Source organism: Pinus tabuliformis, chromosome 1_2 (assembly GCF_031772625.1).
Source record: "Pinus tabuliformis cultivar Carrire ecotype Pingquan chromosome 1_2, CPIR1, whole genome shotgun sequence".
Classification (NCBI taxonomy): Eukaryota; Viridiplantae; Streptophyta; class Pinopsida; order Pinales; family Pinaceae; genus Pinus; species Pinus tabuliformis.
The window spans coordinates 395,904,490-395,913,081 of NC_142298.1; the positions used below are offsets into that span (position 1 = coordinate 395,904,490).

The following is an 8,592-nucleotide window of genomic DNA, read 5'->3' on the forward strand; positions in this document are numbered from 1 at the left end:
ATGAGTATAAATAATGGGTATAGTTCTACAGAGGCTCTACATTACAATCCTCCCTCGAATTTATCCCTTATTTTGAAACCCTCTTAACTAAGGTCTTTCTTAGAGCTTTGTATCGATCTCATCTACCCTCTAGTGGAAAGTCTTGAACTCAGGCTCTCCTTGGCAATTTGTATCGACCTCATATGCCCTCTAGAAACTCTTTGAACTCAGGCCCTCCTTGGCAATTTGTATCATTCTCATCCGCCCTCTGGAAACTCTTGAAATCAGGGCCTCCTTAGCAATTTGTATCGTTCTCATCCGCCCTCTGGAAACTCTTGAACTCAGGCCCTCCTTGGCAATTTGTATCAATATAATCCGAGGGCTTCCCATCTCTGTTTCTATTTTTCATACGAAAATGGCTGCTTCCACCTCCATCGCTGCTGATTTCAACAACAACACCTGCTACGATGTCTTCATCAGCCATAGAGGGCCAGACGTGAAGAAGACCTTCGCCAGTCATCTGTATCGCAACCTCATTTCCTATGGACTGCAAGTTTTTCTCGACTACAAGGAACTGCAAGAGGGAGAAGCCTTTCCTTCTTGAAGATGTTTGCAAAATGTACATGCAACATCTTCCACATATGGTCCAAAACCACTATTTGAACCATGATCGCATACTGGCCTCATTTTGGAGGTTTCCCTTACTGGTACATGAGTTGAAATTTCTGCAACTTGCTCATCAAGAACTTGCTGCAATACAAAGTGCATGTGTCTCTTCTCCTCTTCAATTATCTCCAACATCCTTCTCAATTCTATGTTCTCCATCCGAAGAGCCAAATTCTGCTCCTCTAGCTCTTGGAGATTCTTTTTGCTACCCATTCTTGCAACTTAGTCAACTGGTGCTCTGATACCAAACTTATCTAAAATTGGATTAGGTGATTTCTTCCTCTTTTCCAAAATCAAATAAAACAAAATTTACGACCATGTCCACGCTTTGTAAGGTTAAAAATGGGTCTTGAAACAACAAGTTTTACATTGACTCTTCAAATCAGAATTAGTCTTCAAATGTAACTGAACATAACACTCATAATCCATGATGGCATAATGAAGAGCAAGACAAAATGTTTGTTGACAAAATTCACCCCTCCTGGGCTACATCTCAGGGCTTGTCAACATGACTAGGCCACTCATATATTCAATATCAATGAAGTACATACACATTTCCTGCAGGTAAATATGTGGCTATTACCCCTACACAGTAATGTTCTCCTACAAAGAGCTTTGACAACAACAACAACTCAAAACATCTCCTTCAAACATTACATACTTCAACTGAAATGAGCTAAAAACATTATGTGAACCCTTCAATTCCACGTTGAAGCACATAATCAAAACTTCATGTTAAGAGAAATTGATCTTGAGTAGAACCTTGTTGGTTACAGCTGCTGCAGTTGCCTTCTCGAAGTGAGAATACCCCTACAAGGTCTTCTCCATGCTCAAATACCTCCGAGAACTGCTTCCAAACCCTAACAGATCCATACACCTTTAGTCTCAAACCTTCAAAAGAGCTGTAGATATGCTCAAATAGAAAATTAAAGGTTACCAATGGATTCAGAACATCTGAAAACCCTTAAGTAGCCTCTTTCTGGGCTCCATTTAGATAAAAACTCAAAACATTATGAGCTTCCAAGCTCTCTCATGAACTTCTTTGTTAACCATCCTACAAATTCGCCCTTCTGGCTTACTATCCTACAAATCTGCTGCGAAAATCACAAACGGAATGACAATTTCACCCTCCGCATGTGCATTTTTTCGGACCTTTAAATTAGCCTTTAACACCTTGAGACTGAAAATCAAGGCCATATGGCCACATAGGGACGAGAGCTAAGCCTTAACGCCCACCCCCGCCCCTGCGGATTAGGCCCCTTAACTTTGGGTGAACGGTTACATCCACTCCACTGGTCCCAGGGCTAGGCATTAATGGTCGTCCTACCTGTCGGAGCTCCTTTCCCTCTGGTACGTGGTCATATAAAGTCCACAGAACTTGGGTATGGCCCCACTCCGTTCTCGTCTCCGCTGAGTGCTCCCAAAACCTGCGCCTGTGGTCATGTCAGGCGCATAAAACCATGGGGTCGGCTCCCCTTCGCTAACTCCTTTGTGTGAAGCCCAAACTTTCCCTCTGCAATGGTTATATGTTGTGGCATGTGACTTGGGTTAGGCCATATACCTCCGATCCCCATTTATTAGCACCTGGACATTGAAACATGGTTCGGTGGCGTGTGGTTATGGCCTTGTGCTAAGCCCTGTGCCCCATGGCTCCCTCCTCCATGGTCTTGTGGTGTGAGGTGTGGTCGGAGGCTAAGGTTTAGTGCATGGTCTTGTGAAAAATAAATTGGTGTTATCAAGGGGAATATATAAAGAACTTCGAAAAAATTGAAAGATTCAATATTCTTTTAATTTGAGATCAAATTGATGAGAATTGAGGGAGACGGGCAAGCAAATCCTTTCTATGTGGTTGGTTGGACAATCTCAATTTTTTATATGATATATGAAAGTGCGCAGTTGGTTGTGCGTGTCAAGGTTGCAGAGGACTGTATAGTATAATGCGTGTGGAGCCCTCACACAAGTTAACGCTCGATTTCGAGAAGAAATTTGGTATAAGCATCCAAAAGTATTGATGATGTTTATGTATAAGCTTGAATATTTTGGCCATTTTGAAACACCCTTAACTAAGGCCCTTTTTAGCAATTTCTATCGATCTCATCCACCCTCTAGTGGAAACTCTTGAACTCAAGCACTCCTTAGCAATTTGTATCGATCTCATCCGAAGGCTCCCCATCTCCGTTTCTATTTTTCATACGACAAAGGCTGCTTCCACCTCCACCGCTGTTAATTCCAACAACAGTACCTGCTACGACGTCTTCATCAGCCATAGAGGGCCAGACGTGAAGAAGACATTTGCCAGTCATCTGTATCGCCGCCTCATTTCCTATGGACTATGAGTTTTTCTCGACTACAAGGAACTCCAAGAGGGAGAAGACTTTCCTTGTCAAATAAAAGGCGCTATTAGTGCCTCCTCCCTCCACGTTGCAATTTTTTCTCCCACATATGTCGATTCGCAATGGTGTTTGGACGAGCTGGTGCTCATGTTGGAGTCGAGGGCTCCTATTATTCCAGTGTTTCACCGTGTAAATGTTGGAAGGAACTAATTCTAACTACCCACAGACATAATTCAACAGGTGATTTAATGCAGGTTCTAGAATTCATTAACAATGGGCAAAGCTTCCTGAACAAGCCACCACCCCAATCAATCTCCAAAACTTTCTCTGTCCTGTATAAATACTTGATCAACTAATGAAGTTGCAAGTTGTTGAGTTCTAAGTTCTGTGATGTGTTCTGTGTTTGAGTCTCTGCTCTCTCTGTTTTGGTATCAGAGCAGGTGTGAGGTCAAGTGTTGGTAAAGAGTTGTGAGCTCTGTGTTGGTGAGCCGTGCAAAGGAGGGCTCGGTAAGTGCGGAGGAGAGTCTGCTTTGCGTTGTTTTGTTTTTCGGCCTGGTGTGCACAGAGCAGTGCCGTGGAGTTTTCGTTGCTTGTGTGGTCTGCCACCATCCAGAGTGAATCTGTTCAGTTGATAATATGTGTTTAATCGTTGTTTAGTGGTGACCACAGTTGGGAACACAATTGAAGGTTTTGTGCTGCCTGTCTAGGCGTTGAGGTTTGCTGAGGAGCGTTGTGTTGAAGATCTATGTGTGGTTAAAGGCTCTGGTGAAGCACAAATTGGCTGAAGGAGTTGTGTGGATAAGTTTTCTCGTGTGTTGGTAAGAGAGGGACGAAGAAACTAGGTAAATCCTCAGCGTGTAGTGCTTGGAATGCTGTAACGTTTGATTGACTGTGCTTCAACAAGATTTTGCACAATCTGTGATAAAGAAATGCAGCTCTCTTTCTGACTTGTAAAATCATAAGCGCTTTTATTATGTTTATTCGACTTCGGTAAAACAAATGGGTTTTTAAATTGTTGGCTGTGCACTTGACTAGTTGTTTCGAGTAGTTTTGTGAGTTCAGTTAATGAGGTTACAGTTTGATACCGTAATGGTCTTTTCTTCAATTTCATGGTCAACGCTTAGTATTGTCAGGCTTTTATAAATAGTTTGTTGAAATCTCGAAGTTGGTGTTGATAAAAAAAAAGAAAGAGGAAAAGTGTTATTATTGGTGATATTAAAAAAAAGAGGTTTGTTATTATTGAGTAAGGAAATATTGAAGTTGTGAAAAAAATATTAAAAAAATAAAATAAAATAAATAAATAAATTTTCTGCATTTTGGTGATTGGAGAGTTTTTTTTTCATCATGGAAAATTTGTTGCCTGATACTTATTTGAATGAATCCACCAAACTTGATGGAGGAAATTATGTGAATTGGAAATTCAAGTTACTGACTATTTTAGAAGGTTATAATTTGTGGTCCATTGTGAGTGGGGATGAGCCCAAACCCACTGTTGCAGGTTCTATTCCAGATTGGGAGAGAAGGGAGACGAAAGCAAAGGTGTTGCTACGTATGTCCGTAAAGGACAACATTATTCCTCACATCAGAGATTGCAAGACATCAAAAGAAACATGGGATACGTTGAAGGGTTTGTATGAAACAACAAATACAAACCGGATCTTGTTTTTGAAGACTAAGCTTTTATCTCTAAAAATGGAAGAAAATGAAAATATAAGCAATTTCATATCTCGTGTCAAAGATTTAAGTGATAAGTTAGGAGATATTGGTGAAAAGGTGTCTATTACTGACTTAGTCACCATCACATTAAATGGCTTAGTGCAAGAGTATCAAATTTTTGTTTCAACTCTTTCAGCGAGAGAGAAACCCCCTACATTTGTTGAATTGGCAGGTTATTCTGATTCTGACTGGGCTGGAAATCTAGATGATAGGAAATCTATTACTGGATACGTGTTCAATATTGGTTCAGGACCAATATCATGGAGCAGTAAGAAACAACCAACTATTTCATTGTTTTCCACTTAAGCTGAGTATAAAGCATTATGCAGTGCTACCTGTGAAGCAATATGGCTTAGGAGGATACTTGAAGATGTTGGAGAAACACAACAAGCACCTACAGTAATCAGATGTGACAATCCAAGCACTATCAAATTGGCAAACAATCCTATATATCATGCAAGGACAAAACACAATGACACACAACATCACTTTGTAAGAGAAAAATTGCAATCAAAAGAAATTGACTTATCATATTGTAATACAAATGAAAATGTCACTGACATATTCACCAAGCCTCTTGGAAAGGCTAAATGTGAAATGTGTAGAAGTAAGTTGTGCGTTGTAGAAAATCCAAGTTATGTTGTAAGCCTAGCTGAGACTTAGACCAGCAGGCATATCAATTAAGAGTATGTTTGGAATTAAGGGGGAGTGTTGGAAGGAACTAATTCCAACTACCCGCAGATAGAATTCAACAGGTGATTTAATGCAGGTTCTATAATTCATTGACATTGGGCAAAGCTTCCTAAAGAAGCCACCGCCCCAATCAATCTCCAGAACTTTCTCTGTCCTGTATAAATACCTGATCAGCGAATGAAGTTGCAAGTTGTTGAGTTCTAAGTTCTGTGCTGTGTTCTGTGTTTGAGTCTCTGCTCTCTCTGTTTGTAAAGCCCACTGAACTCCGGAGGACAGATGGCGTAGGAGTCAATGCTACATCTCTATGGAACCTAGAAAAGAAGAAGAGAAAGTCCGATTCTCAACCCCGTTATGACTCCGAAACTATTGAGAACTGGAGAAATGCTCTTTCACGGGTTGCAGACATAAGTGGGTTAGATCTCGAGGCGTTTAAAGGGTGAGGACTTTTGACTCTTCTCCCCCTTCCCATTTTATTTTGCATACAAAATCCACTATGAAAAAATGATACTTACGGTTTTATTAATTTTATAATTTAACTAATATATATGTGTGGGTGCGTGGGTGAATAACCAGCGATGAGGGTGACCTCGTGGAAGAGATCGTTGAAGTTGTGTTCAGACAAGGTGTTAAAACACCATTGACTGTGGCTAGATATCCCACTGGTTTGGCAGAGAAAGTACAAGATTTTGAAACGAAAGTATTGTTGCAGCAGTGTAGCGGAAGAGTTCAGATCGTCGACATCACCGGCTTAGGTGGAGTGGGGAAGACAACGCTAGCCCTTGAACTTTTTAACAAGTAGAGATCAAATTACAAAAACTCTTTACTTTTTCTATGATGTAAGATAAAATGCTAAAAAATCATTGGATTCTTTGCAGAGCCAACTTCTCAAGGGTTTGCTTCAATTGGAATTGCATATAGACAACAGGCATGCAGGTATTGAGAAACTCAAGAGGCATCTATCGTCTTGTAAATTTTTACTTGTCTTAGATGATGTAGATCACCAGGATCAAGTATTTGCACTTTTGCCCCAGCTGGATGTCCTATACCATGATAGCTTAATTTTGATCACATCCCGTGACAAGGATGTCCTTGCAAGGTCAGGAGTACAAGAGTCATAAATTTATCAGTTGAGTGGTTTTGACACAGAACGCTCCAGAGAGCTCTTCTGCTCTCATGCTTTCTGCAATCCCCATCCATTGCCGAGCTCTTCTGCTCTCATGCTTTCTGCAATCCCCATCCATTGCTGGGATTTGAATATCTGGTTGATAAATTTTTAAAGGCTTGCAATGGATTACCTTTATCCTTAAAGTCTTTGGTGGGCTTCTTTATGGAAACACCAATAAATATTACTGGGAAAGTGAATTGGAGGCACTTAGAAAAATACTGTCGCATGACATACAAAAGAGCCTTCAGATTAGTTACGATGCACTTGACAAAGACGAAAAACAGATTTTCCTGGACATTGCCTGTTTTTTCATAGGAATAGACAGTGATACTGCCATAAGTGTATGGGACGGCTCAGATTGGAATGGGAAGCGCGGGTTTCAAAGTCTACTGAATAAATGCCTAGTCGAAGTGTTCATGGAGCACAATTATAAATTTCCAATGGACCATGTTTCTCACATACAACCAGTAAAAATGCAACATGGTATAAGAATGCATGATCACCTCAGAGATATGGGGAGAGATCTTGCTAATAGTTCAGGATTGCCGTGTCGTCTTTGGTGTGGGACATAGCACATGGAGGATTTGTTGCAACAATCTTCTGTAAGTAGTCAATCTTTCAATAAAAATCTAGTCAATCTTTCAATATTCTACAAACCATTCAATAAAAATCCGGGTACAGTTTCTTACTTCGTCGTTGATTTTAAAAAATGCACAGGAAGCAACCAAAGTGCGGGGAATTAGAATGTTTCCTCGGGAACATTATGACGAGCGTTCATACACAGATGAGGATGATGAGCGTGCGTACACAGACGAGGATGATGAGCGTGCATCCTTTTCGCGCTACAAAATGAAAAACTTACAAATTCTTGATTTTGATGACATTGATGATGATCTCTTCAAATTCCTTTTGGAGGGGGTCGACTCACCGTATCTATTATGGTTTTGATGGCAAAACTGTTTCTACTCTTCCCTCCCTCCTTATATTCCAATGGAGAAGTTAAGGGTGTTAGATGTGCAGGGGTATTTTTTGGAAACTTTGTGGAATTTGCAGGTAAATATAAAATTTTGTCAAGAATTAAAGGTTCGTATGCTTATTTGCTATTATTAATAGGGCACCACATAACACGAATGAATCAGAAGAGTTATGTAGAGGACAATCATCTATTATATTTATAATAATTGCAAACACATGAACATGCTACAGGCACCTTCGCAGTTGCGAGAGTTGCAGATTAGTGTGAATCAGTTCTTCAAAATTCCGAAGTCCATACGGAAGTTGAAGCGCCTGGAACGGATGGTGTTAGAGTCACAGTCGCATGTTGAAATTCTAGAGGAATTCTGTTATCTGCATTCCTTGAAACACTTGGTTCTGCGCGTTGGATTGTTGAGTTCTCTGCCAGATTCAGAATTTATTGAGGCTAGAACACATCAACCTGTCTTACTGCATGGACTTCAGGAGGCTTCCCAAATCCTTCGGGAATTTACCCAGGCTAGAACACATCGACCTGTCTTACTGCATGGACTTGAGGAAGCTTCCCGAATCGTTCTGGGATTTATCGACGCTGAAATACATCGACCTGTTTCAGTGCACTGGCTTGGAGAGGCTTACCGACTCCTTCGGGAATTTATCGAGCCTAGAACGCATCAATCTGTCTTAATGTATTGGCTTGGGGGGCTTCCCGAATTCTTCAGGAATTTACCCAGGCTAGAACACATCGACTTGGCTTTTTGTTATGCCTTGAATATGCTTCTTGACTCCTTTGGGAATTTATCGATGCTAAAAAACATCGAACTATCTGAATCCGGTGCCTTGGAGAGTCTTCCCGAATCCTTCGGGAATGTATCGATGCTAGAACATATCGATCTGTCTTTCTATGCTGGCTTGAAGATTCTTCCCGAATCCTTCGGGAATTTATCGATGCTAGAAGATATCGTGCTGTCTTTCTGTGCTGGCTTGAAGAGGTTTCCCGACTCCTTCGGGAATTTATCTATGCTAGAATATATCAGCCTGCATGACTGCAATGGCATAGAGAGGCTT

The 8,592-nt window shown here is 40.8% G+C and overlaps 1 pseudogene; it reads left to right on the forward strand.

Moving 5' to 3' along the window:
• The first annotated feature begins 2,582 nt into the window (after positions 1 to 2,582).
• On the forward strand, positions 2,583 to 8,263 carry LOC149206029 (disease resistance protein Roq1-like; annotated as a pseudogene).
• Positions 8,264 to 8,592: the final 329 nt, after the last annotated feature.